The 11,453-nt window shown below is 54.9% G+C and overlaps 1 protein-coding gene across 3 annotated transcripts in view; it reads left to right on the top strand.

Annotated features, from left to right (window-relative positions):
- Positions 1-2,218: 2,218 nt before the first annotated feature.
- The window catches only part of SULF2 (sulfatase 2), a 120,658-nt gene continuing 111,423 nt past the window's right edge, over positions 2,219-11,453 (top strand). The window contains exon 1 of one of the 3 annotated variants that reach the window (XM_070486073.1): positions 2,219-2,357. The gene's annotated coding sequence lies outside the window, so the exon portion shown is untranslated. Of the gene's footprint in view, positions 2,561-2,913; positions 3,056-11,453 lie in introns of those variants that run through there. The other 2 variants (XM_044748279.2, XM_044748278.2) reach the window with 2 other exon arrangements.

Raw genomic sequence — 11,453 nt, 5'->3', positions numbered from 1 at the left:
AAAGAGACACAAGATCTGTGCCCCCCTCCCTAACAAAGGGTAAGAGGCAAACACAGACATCATCGTGTTTGGTCTTGAGCAGCGACAATGGAAAGAAGAAAAACCCAAAACGATGATCCAATGATATGGCCTCAGCCCCACCGAGAGCCCTTCGCAGGGGACCGTAGCTGCCCTCCGTTCCTGGGGTTCCCTGACAAGGAGAGAAGGAAAGAGGAGGAAATTGTGGCAGGGCCCATTTAGGGAGGGGAGAGCCGGGCTCAGGAACTTGAGGCCTGAAGGAAAGCAGCGTGTTTTTCAACTTTCTTGCAGCGGAAATCCCCCTGCCTCTGAAATATTCTCCGGAACTCAACATAAAAAGCAGGCAAAAGGCGGCTATCATTTCTGGCTGATCTCACCTCCCTCCCCAACCCCAGACCCCCGAGGCACCCCATGCGGTTCTGAGGACCCAGTGAGAGAACTGATGCAGAGGACACACATCCCAAAGCCAGGCACAGCCTCAAATGGGTTAAAATCACACTTGTCAATTCTGTGACTTTGGTCAATCTCTCCACCTTTCTGATCACCAGTTTTCCTGAAAGATTGTTAAGAGGATTACATGAGATAACCTGGTAGAAACCCTCAGCAGTGGACCACAGGGCCGACTAGCGCTGCGCTGTCCGGGATGGGAACCCCCAGCCCCGCGCGACTGGTCCTAATTGAGGTGTGCATAAGCATAAAACACACAGTGGATTCCCAAGACTTGTAAGAATGAAGAATGTAAAACATCTCATTAATAATTTTTATATTGATTACATGTTGAACTGACATATTTTGGATATGCTAGGTTAAATCAACTATATCATTGAAACAGTTTCACTGGTTTCTTTTTACTTTTTAACGGAGCTACTAGAAAATTTTAAATTACATACACGGCCTGTCTTACACGTCTACTAGACAAAACCGTACTAGCGGCAGTAAATGTGTCCTTCCTTCCCCAGAGAGAAGGCGGAAGGAGAGGGAGTCCCCATTATCTTTTGGTGAGTGATGGTCAAGAAGTAAACGTGACATTTTGTTTCAAGGCAAAAGCAGAGCAGAGGATCAGCATCTTCAATGGTGCTGGGATCTGACTTGGAAAAGCAAGTTCCAGGTTTTTCTGATTTATTTAGTCTGTAAATTGATCTGGGTGGCTAAGGGGGATTCTGGTGGAGAGAGTCTAGAGCCCGCCACTGGGTCAGGTCACCCAATCTGAATTTCAGATAAAGGACGAGGAATTTTTTAGTATAAGTAAATCCTCATGGACCTTCTGAATATTTATTTACTAAGTACGACAACCCTGCCCAGCCTGAAAGAAGACTATGCCAGAGAAAGGAGATGCTGGGCTGAAAAGCAACAATGGGCTGGGATTTTAACAGCATGACTCCGGAGCCAAGCTTCTTGGGTTCAAACTCTGGGTCTGCCACGTACAACTGTGTGACCTTGGGCCAGTTACTTTACCTGTCTGTGACTTGGTCTCCACACCTGTACTATGCGTGTAATAATACTTACCCCATAGGATTATTAGCTTTAAATAAGTTGCTCTCGCCTACAAGTAGACTAAACTTATCTGCCACAGGGTCTGTTCCCTTTAGCAACTCAGCTGTGTTCTGCGCTACCAGTTGGTTCTCTGCCGGCTCTTGTCCCACCCCTGTCGCCCCGTCCCCCTCGGGGCTCCTCTGTGGCGCTGGGTGCAGTGGAAACCGCGGTCGACAGCACCACCTTGAGTTGAATTCCTCCGGCTTCGAGGGAGCCGGTTTCTCCTCCTTTCTTTCCTGTTCCCGGACCATTTCTGGGCAACGGCGGCTATTTTCACTTGAGCTCGAGTTGAGGTCTGGGGGAGCTTCCCCGGCGCGCGGGCAGTCCACCCCGCGGTCCAGCAGGCCGGGTCGAGCTGGCCCTCCCTAGGCGATCGTGTGTGGTTAGAGGCGAGCGCCGGGCTTTTGCAAAGGCGGCGGGGTGTTTGCAGACCCGGGCAAGCCCTTGTGAAAGCAGATAAAAGAAAACATTTATTAACGTGTCGTTACGAGGGGAGCGCCCGGCCGGAGCTGTCGCACGCCCCGCCGAACACTTGGCTCCTTCCAGCTCCGAGGGAGGAGAAAAGAAAGCGGAAAGAGGCAAGGATTCTCTTCGTTTCCAGCCAAGTGGACCTGATCGATGGCCCTCCTGACTTTATTGCGATATCTGATTTATTAGAGATACCCCCCTCGTGTGTTGCACACACAGACACACACAAACACACACACGGCTCTGGCTCGCGTCCCTCCCTCATTTCCAGCTCCTGGGCGAATCCCACAGCTGTTTCAACTCTCCGCCGAGGGCGAGCGGGAGCGAGTGTGTGTCGGGTGAGTGTGCGTCTGTGTCCCGGCGAGGGTGCGCGCTCGGCGCCGGGAGCGCGGCCGGCGGGACCCGAGGCTTCGGAGGCCAAGAGCTGCCTGGACCCCCGCTCTCCGCCGCTGCCCCGTCCGGGGCCGGACTTCGGGGCCAGGGCCGTGCGCCGGGGACCGCAGGGCCGGGCCGGCCGGGCCGCGCGACCCTCGAGCCGGAGGTAAAGCGCTTGCGCGCGGGGGGCGCGGAGAGGGCGCCGCGGCGGGTCCCCCGGCCCCGGCCCCGCCGCCCGCGGCTCCCGGCTGGCGCTCCCCGCCCCGGCGCGCGCTCGCCTCCCCCGCGCGGAGGCCGGCGGCCGGCAGGCAGCGGGGGGCCGGGCCGCGCCGTGCCAAGGGGCTGGCTCGGGCTGCGCGGCCGGCCGGGCCGGGGCGATGCAAGAACGGTCCGGGCGGGGCGCGGACCGGACTTTGGCGAGGGCGGCGCGCCGGGGCGGGGGCCGGGGGCGGCGGCGGCGGGGCCGGGGGGCGGAGAGGCGGGAGGAGGCGGAGGGAGGGGAGGAGGAGCAGCGGCCGCACTCGCCGGGGATGCAGCAGCGGCGGCGGTGGCGGCGGCAGCAGCAGCGGCGCGGAGTCCCCTGCGCCCCGCGGCCCGGCCGGGCTGCGGCAGAGGCGGCGGCGCCCCGCGCCGGGTGAGGCCGCCCGGGCCGTGCGCGCTGGTGAGTGGGGCGCGGGGACCCGGGGGGCGGCGCGGGGGCTCCCCGCGGCCGGAGCCTGCCCTGGGCTGAGCGCGGCCGCGAGCGCCGCCCAGGTGAGCCGGGGCCGGTCCCGACCGCCCGGCTCCGGCCCCAGCGCAGCGCGCGGAGGGGGACCCGCGGGCAGGAGCGAGGCTCCGGCGCCGGCGGGCCGCAGAGGGATGACCCGTTTGACCCCGCCGGCGGGCTGAGCGAGCGGGCAAGGACTTCCTACCGCGCCCTGACCCGCGGGCGCGCCCCGCGGAGCCCTGGAGGCCCCGGGGGAAGCGCGCCTGGGCCCGCCGGTCGCAGGGGGATGGCCTCCTTGACCCCTTTGAGTTGAGACCCAGCGGAGCGGCTAGCAGCCAGACCACGTGGGGCTTGTCCGGGCAGGACACGGGAAAGCGGTGGACGGATCTCCAGAGTGACTGGGAGCTCGCAGATACCGAAAGGGCAAATAGGATTGAAAAGAAAAACTTGCTCCCAGACCGGGTCGGAATCAGTTCTCATCGCCTTGTCGAGAGATGCTCCCTTTCCCCGGGCTCCCGAGGGTTTCCGAAGTCTGATGGAGAAGCTGCAGCGATTTCTAGGAGTGCCTTTTTTTTCCTCTTTTTAACATTCTTTATAGTAGTTCATTCATTCATTCTACAAGCATTCATAGAGCACCCTCCCGCACCCACCCCTACCCCCGCCAGCCACCGCGTTAGGTTCCAGGGACACCCGAGGAGCTGAGTCTCGTTCCTGAGCACCAGAGGCTCCGGTTCACTTTGAGGGCAGCCTGGTAAGAGAGATGCGGGCTCAAGATGGAAAAATGTAAGGAGACACCCGCAAATCCCAGTCTTTACACAGTGACCCCTGTCCGCAGTTCCCCACCTGCCTGGAGCCTGAAGGCCACGCCCCCTGCACACAGTAGGCGCCTGCACACACTAGGACGCGCGCAGACCTTCATTCTGACCAACCCCTTCCCCCTGCCCCGCCTTCTTCAAAGTTCTGAACCCTCCCTGCCCCCTCTCCTCTCTGGACAGTCTTCCCTGCAGCTTGTTTTAATCACTCTTTGAGTTAAAAGTCAATATTTAATTAACCAAGTAATTACATTCAGCTTACGTTTGAATCTGGGTATTTGCGCATCTGTGCATGTCGGGACCCCCGCCCTCTCGCCCCTGCGTCTGTCCCCTGCCTCTTTCCCACAGGGCCGCCCTCCTGTCCTTTGGGGCGGAGAGCAGAGGCTGCTCCTGAGCAGGACTGAGAAGCGGGGAGGATGGGCTTCCCCTGGAGGACCCCCGGGGCGCTCCCGGAGCCGGAGGAGTTACTGTCACCTCGTGGTTCCTGGTGAAGGGGATTTCTGACTGCTTCTCTGCTCCCCGTTACAGAACCACGGGAGGGCTGTAATTAAATTAAAGCAGAAGGGCGGGGGGCGGGCTGCAGACCACTCACCTTGTGAGGGAGCCCCTCCCAGCTCTGCTTGTCCCACCTGGTGGAGGAGAGAAGGCTCATCGAGCAGCCTGTCCCGTGTGTGGTTTAGTTTCCAGTGAGCAGCTCGCAGGGTGAGGGTGGCACATGGATGATGGCCGACTGGACGGGTGCACAGGGAGCATCTGCCTTCCCCGGACTGAGTTTACTACATAAATGCGCGAAGTTGGTACAACAGCCACGGCCAAGAGTTAGTGTGGGTTTGGGCTTGGGCTTTGTGTGTATTTATTGGGGTTTTTTAATTTGAATTTAAGGGTTTTTCTGAAACCCTAATAACATGTTAAGTTTTCAGACTTGAGTGGAATGATGAGTTGATTGTAGAAAGCCCGGGCTTGGAGGAGGCCGGTGTGGCTGTGTGTGAGACTCTGTGTGTGTGTGTGTGTGTTTGTGCATGCGTGTGTCCCCCGCCCGACAGCTCCATTCAGCTGCCATCCCGGGGACCTAGCCGATGGGCGGCTGCACACGCTGATGCTTGAAGTCCATTCCTTGATTTGGGGACAACATTCCCCCCTCCCTTTCCCTGGATCTGTTCAGTTTATCCATTGGGACCTGCCTCAGGGGGGCATCTTCTGGTCTCCTGAGTCAGCCAGAGGGGAGATGTCACCCAACTTCGTCAAGCTGTTTTAGTCTTTGGCCCCCCAGAAAAAGACCAAAAGCCTCGATCTGCACAAGAGTGTCAGCATCTCTGAGCAGCTTGTAGTTAAGAGAAAGGGCTTTGTCTAGACTTAAGATGATAGATAACACTTATGTCGGGTTTTATGGGCCAAGCACCATTCTAAGCCCTCACAGATAATAACTCATTGAATCCACAGAAGAACCCTGTGAGGTGTGTCCTATGATTGTCAGCATGTTAAAGATGAGGAAACTGAGGCACAGAGAGGATCGTGACTTGATGACAGCTGGTCAAGTGGTAGAGCTGGGATTCAAGGGGCCTTGGGGCTCCAAGGTCCACTCTGACCCACTGCACCCTCCTTACTCCATGACCGTGGCCTTTTTTCCAAATGCAGAAGAAACGTATGCACAGAGGAAGAAAACATATTTAAACAAAATTTTGGAAGGCAGAAGCTTCTGCATAATGCCACTTCTCTCCAAAAACCTCCACTGCTGGGGGGGTGTCTTATATCTTGGTTTTGGGGGCAGGGGTTGCCCTGAGGAAAATATGTGCTTGCCCAAGGACGTTTCCTTATTCCCTCGAGGACACTCTCCCCTGGTCAGGATGCAAAGGGAAATGTCTGCTGGGGCATGAGATCTGAGGCACGCATTTGCCCCACTGAGAACACGATGGCGAAGGGTTCGGTTATCCTGGAGATGCGCCCTCTTGTGGTTGGTGATGGAGTCGCCTTGACTTGTCCCAGGAGGGGTGGGCCTGGGGGTCCAGGGTGCTTTGTTTCAGTCCTGGGCCCTGTTGGCCAGTGGATGTGGAAGTGGGGCCTCTCAGTGCTGACCTGCATGGGAGGGAGGCTGCGCCCGGGCCTGTCTTCCATGGGCCTTCTTGAGATGGGCCCTGGTGGGGCATCTGCAATGCCCCGGTCCGGATTTAAGGCACTACCTAAATGGAAGATCATTAAGATCATTATAATTAATTGGCATCCTGATAAATGGCGTGATTGCCTAATTGACATGGTTGCTAGGGAACGAGGTCTCGAGTGCAGCCAAAAGGGGAAGCGACCTCCGGCTGGCCTCGGTCGGGTGTAGGGTTGCAGACCCTGCAGTTAATGGGGAGGGTAAGCACAGTCTTCACTCGCATCTGCTGGTGTTTACTGAGCAGCTGCTGTGTGCGAGTTGCAAATGGACGATCAGTGAAGGGCATTTTCCTAGAAGCTCTGTAAAGGAATCAGGATCCTTTCTCCGGGAAGCAACAGAAAGAAAAAAACATCTCAAACCAGCATAAGATGAAAAAAAGAGGACTTGTTGGCTTTCATAACCAGAAAATGCTATGGTAACTCTAGCTTCAGGCACAGCCGGGCATCAGGGCTCAGATTTTGTCACGAGAGTCTGTTCCTCGCCATCCCTGCTGTTCCTTGCATGGGACTGGTTGCTGTCCCCAGCCCATAGTTAGAGAGCCAGACTGCCTGGCCGCCTGCCCAGCTGTGTGATCTGGGGAGCGTTACTTAACCTTTCTGTGCCTCGGTGTCCTCATCTGACAATGACGATGACCGCAGCGCCTGTCTCCTGGTTTGCGGTAGAGGATGAAATGAGATCGTCGGTGTCGAGTGCTTAGCACAGCGTCTGACACAGGCCAGCCCTCGGTAAACATTGGTTCTTGCCGTAATTGAGGTGTTGAGCTAGCTGCTGAAGAACTCTCCTCTCCTCTCTGGTTTGAGCCCAACAGAAAGAGCAGCCTCTTTTCTGATGATGCCCACCCAGCCCGAAGCGTCCCTCTGATTGGACTGTCTTATGTCATGTGCTCCCTCCAGACCAGTCACTGACTAAGGGCGTGAGTGGCAGACAGTGGGCTCAGGCCAGGCTCACAGACCCTGCCCTGGAGCTAGGGACAGACTAACTGAGACCCTGAAACCCTAGAGGGCATCTGTGAAAGGGAGCCTGGTTGCTGGGGAGTCCAAGAGCAGTGCCTGTGATGAGGGGGATGACTAATGTGAGATGATGGTTGGGTGGTCCTATCTCCATTTTGGTCGAGGTGGGGACCATGGAAACAGCTGCTGGGTGGGCAGCTTCCCTTCCCTCTCCCCTGGGGTCAACAGGCGTTGGAGACCTGACCTTTCTGCCTTAGTGTCTGAAAGGTGGCGTTGATTCTATGCTTTCTGGTGGCTGGGCAGGGTCTGCCCAACCTTCCACCATGAGAATCATTTGGAGGTATTTGTTAAAAAACTCCAAGCGTAGGCCCCACTGAATCATGCTCCCCAGGGGCCCGGATGCTGGAAGGGAGCTGGAGTGCCATGTGTTTGTCAGTGCACACGTGTTTGTTGGGCGGCTACTATGTGCCAGGCACTGCTTTAGGCATTATGATGAATAAGCGAGAACCCTGCGTTCGTGGAATTTGCATGCTTGAGAAGGAATTCTCTGCTTGAGAGGCAGAGAATACACGAGAAGCCCACCAACGAGGCTCTCTCGGAAAGTGACAAAATCTGCAGTGGAAACAAAATAGTGACATGATGGGAAATGACTGCATGATGGGGTAGGGGTGGGGGCCACTGTTGGCAGGTGGTCAGGGGAGGCCTCTCTGAGGACGTGACCTTTGAGCTGCGAGCTGGATTTTGAGAATGAGCTCAGCCTTGGGAAGATCTCGGGGAAGAGCATTCTAGGTAGAGGGAACAGCCAGTGCAAAGGCCTGGAAGTGGAGAGGAATGGTCTGTCCAAGACACCCATTCTAAACACAAATAGAAATCCAGCGAGGTGGAGGGTCATGAATAAGCAGGGGAGGGGAAAGATGAGGTCAGTGGTGAGAAATATGGACCTTGGTGAGAAATTTAGATGTTGTTTCAAATGAAATGGAAAACCATCAGAGAGTGTTAAGGAACAACATGATTTGTGTTTTAAAAAGATCTCAGTGGAGGGCTGGCCCCGTGGCTGAGTGGTTAAGCTGGCACACTGTGCTTTGGTGGCCCAGGGTTTTGCTGGTTCGGATCCTGGGTGCAGCCCTAGCACTGCTCATGAAGCCACGCTGAGGCGGCGTCCCACATGCCACAACTAGAAGCATCTACAACTAGAATATACAACTATGTACTGGGGGGCTTTGGGAAGAAGAAGCAGCAAAAAAAAAGAGGATGATTGGTAACATATTTTAGCTCAGGTGCCAATCTTTAGAGAAAAAAAAAGCTCTCAGTGGCCGCTGCGAGGGAACCTGGGATGTGAGGATGGGGGGTGCTGATAGCCTGGTGAGAGCTGATGCTGGCCTGGATAATGTTGTGTCAGTGGAGATGGAGGGAAATGGGCAGGTTAAAGATGTATTTTGGAGACAGAGCCGGTGGAACTTTCTGGAAGATTGCATGTTCTGAGCAAGGGAAGAGCGGTGGTCCTCAGCTAAGGGCGACTTGGCCCCCCGGGGACACTTAGCAATGTCAAGGGCATTTTTGGTTGTCACAACTCCTGGCATCCAGTGGGTAGAGGCCAGGGATGCTGCTAAACCTCCTACAATGTACAGGACGGCCCCCACAACAAAAGATGATGAAGTCCCCAAGATCCACGGTGCCGAGGAATCAGAGCACTGGGCAGCCTGGTGTGGGGTGGTCCCTAAGTGGGGAAGACTGGGAAAAAAGGTTTCGGGGGAGGAGGGATGACCCAGAATTTCCTTGTGGAAAGGTGGGGTTGTGATGACACTCGCCCTGGGTGTCTGAGAGCTCCGTGGGTGCCGGAGAGACATGTCCGGAGTTGGTTGGGGCTGGCGTCCTGAACTGGGGAGTCAGCGCACTGTTGTTATTTTAAGCCACGGGACTGGACGCGATCATCTAGGGAGAATGTATTTTGTTCTCTGGTGTGGTTTTCTCCCTCCTTCCCCCCAGTTTCTGTCATGCCTCTATTTGATGGATATTTTTAGCCCATCCCATATGCTCACCTCTTTACGACGCTCCTGAGAAATTCTGAAGGCCCAGGCTGAGCCTGCCCGTGTGTCCATCTCCTGCTCACTGGCTCGCTCGGTGATGAGCAAACAGGCCTAAACAGGCAGCGCTCTGCAACAGGTGTGCTTGGGAAGCCGCTGAAGGTCGTGTGGGGTCGTGGGCCTCACAGACAGCCTGGTGCCTCCTTGGTACAACAGCTGTTGGCGTTGTCTTCAGAGCTTCTCCTCCAGCCCAGACGCAGACTCCATGGCATTCTCTCTAAGCAGAGCCCACCCCTGTGTTGAATTCGCCAGGTTCTCTTATGGTTCCAACATACCTGTCGCCCAGCGGCCCTGGCCTCTGACGGGCAGCTTCGTCTTATGAAAGGCCTGGCCCCCTGCGTTGCACACCTGGGCCCTGCTTGGAACTTAGACAGATTCTCCTCCAGGCTCTGAGTCATTATGAGCAGGGCTTCTGAGTGTGCGTTGACGGGCAGGGCCGTCCCTGGGGACCCTGAGCCGTACCCAGACGTGTTTGGCCAGGTGGAAGCCAGATGTGTTGAGGGAGGAATGCCGCCAACAGCCTTTCTCACTGGCTCTCAATCAGGGGCCCAGTGGGTGACTTGACCCACCTCAGCGGCCAGAAAAGAGGAGTTTTTTTAAGAGAGATTGAAAAAAACTGTTAGCCCACAGAAGTTTGGGAGATGTTTACGTTCTGGTGAAAATCAGATCATCCAAAAGCTGTGTTTCTGGCCTGCTCCAGAGACAGACGCTGTGCACAGACTTCTGAATGCAGGCCATTGGTCTGGATATTTCAGAGAACAGGCAAGCCTACCTACTAGGATTCTTCTTGGTTTGGAGTCCTAATCATTTGAGTGTGAATCAAGATGCATTCACTGCAAGTAATAGAATTCCTGGCTGAGAGTGGCTTCCACAAGAGAAACGTTTAATCCTCGCATAATGGACGTCCAAAGGTGGGGAGTCCAGGGGCTAGCTTGTCAGTACAGGAATGTCATCAAAGGCCAAGAATCTTCCTACCCTCTGTTCCTCTGTCCTCATCATGTCTTTGGCCTTGTTACTTCATGGTCTCAAGATGGCTGCTGCAGCTCCAGACATCATATCCCCGTACAAATGGGGAATAAAGAACTTCATGGTCTCAAGATGGCTGCTGCAGCTCCAGACATCATATCCCTATACAAACGGGGAATAAAGAGTCAGATTCCTTGCTGTCTCTTTTAATCAGACAGCAAAATCCTTCCAAGAGGACCCTCACCTCAGCAGACTTCGCTCTATGCCTCATTGGCCCAGGGTTGGGTTTTGTACTCACCTCTAAACCAAACACTAGCAAAGAGAAATGGGCTTTTCATGTTTAACTTACTCGGTGGTTCCCAAAATTAGCAGATTCGACACCTTCTTCTTCTAGCGAATATTTTGCCAGGTTTACCTGAAATAAATTCATAGATAAAATAACCTATCTACACATTTTTTCATCAATAAAATATCCTGACTGTAATTTAAAGGAAAACTAAAAGGAAAGTGATTTATAATTAAATGTCTGTATTGCAGCATCTACATACTTAGGCACAGCTGCATTAGAAGACGTGATGAGGGGGCTGGCCCCGTAGCGTAGTGGTTAAGTCCATGCACTCCACTTTGGGGGCCCAGGTTCGCAGGCTCAGATCCCGGGCATGGACATACACTGCTTATCAAGGCCTGCTGTGGCGGCATCCCACGTACAAAATAGAGGAAGACTGGCACAGATGTTAGCTCAGGGCTAATCGTCCTCAAGCGAAAAAGAGGAAGATTGGCAACAGATGTTAGCTCAGGAGCACTCTTCCTCACCAAAAAAAAAGACGACATGATGAAGCAGTCAGATGCTCGTGTTAATGCAGAGTCCTGTCAATCTGACAGCTACAGATGCAGTGGGACACAGATGTGTGGCTTTGGCAGCTCAAATACCCCAAGTGGTATGGCCCTAAACAATGTGATTTTCCAAAATGATGAACAATTTACCAGAATTTCCAAATGCAACAAACTGCAATCTTTCCTCGCTGCACTTAGTGGTCGCATTCCTGGGAAATTCAGCGTAGAGTAGGACCCCACGGAGCATCTTTTGCGTTTATATGTGAAATGGAGTTCACGTCTAAGGTCAGGTCACCGTAAAACCTTTTGCACCGACGTGAATGTCCAGTGGGACACGAGCCAGTTCTGCTGGGAATGGGGTGGTTCCCCTCTGTGTGGGGCATTGCAGGGATCCAGCACCCCTGTGCCCCCACTGGACGCCGACAGCATCCTCCAGTCATAGTGACAACCAAATTCCCGGGAACACCCCCTGGAGGGGCGACTTCACCCTTCGGAGAACCACGGGCTTAGACTCTGCTGGTTTATTGCCCGGATGAGGGAAGGCCCACCTCCTGA

Source organism: Equus asinus, chromosome 15, assembly GCF_041296235.1.
Source record: "Equus asinus isolate D_3611 breed Donkey chromosome 15, EquAss-T2T_v2, whole genome shotgun sequence".
NCBI classification, from domain to species: Eukaryota; Metazoa; Chordata; class Mammalia; order Perissodactyla; family Equidae; genus Equus; species Equus asinus.
Note: the sequence above shows the minus strand (reverse complement) of the source record. Positions and strands in the feature narration are given on the sequence as shown.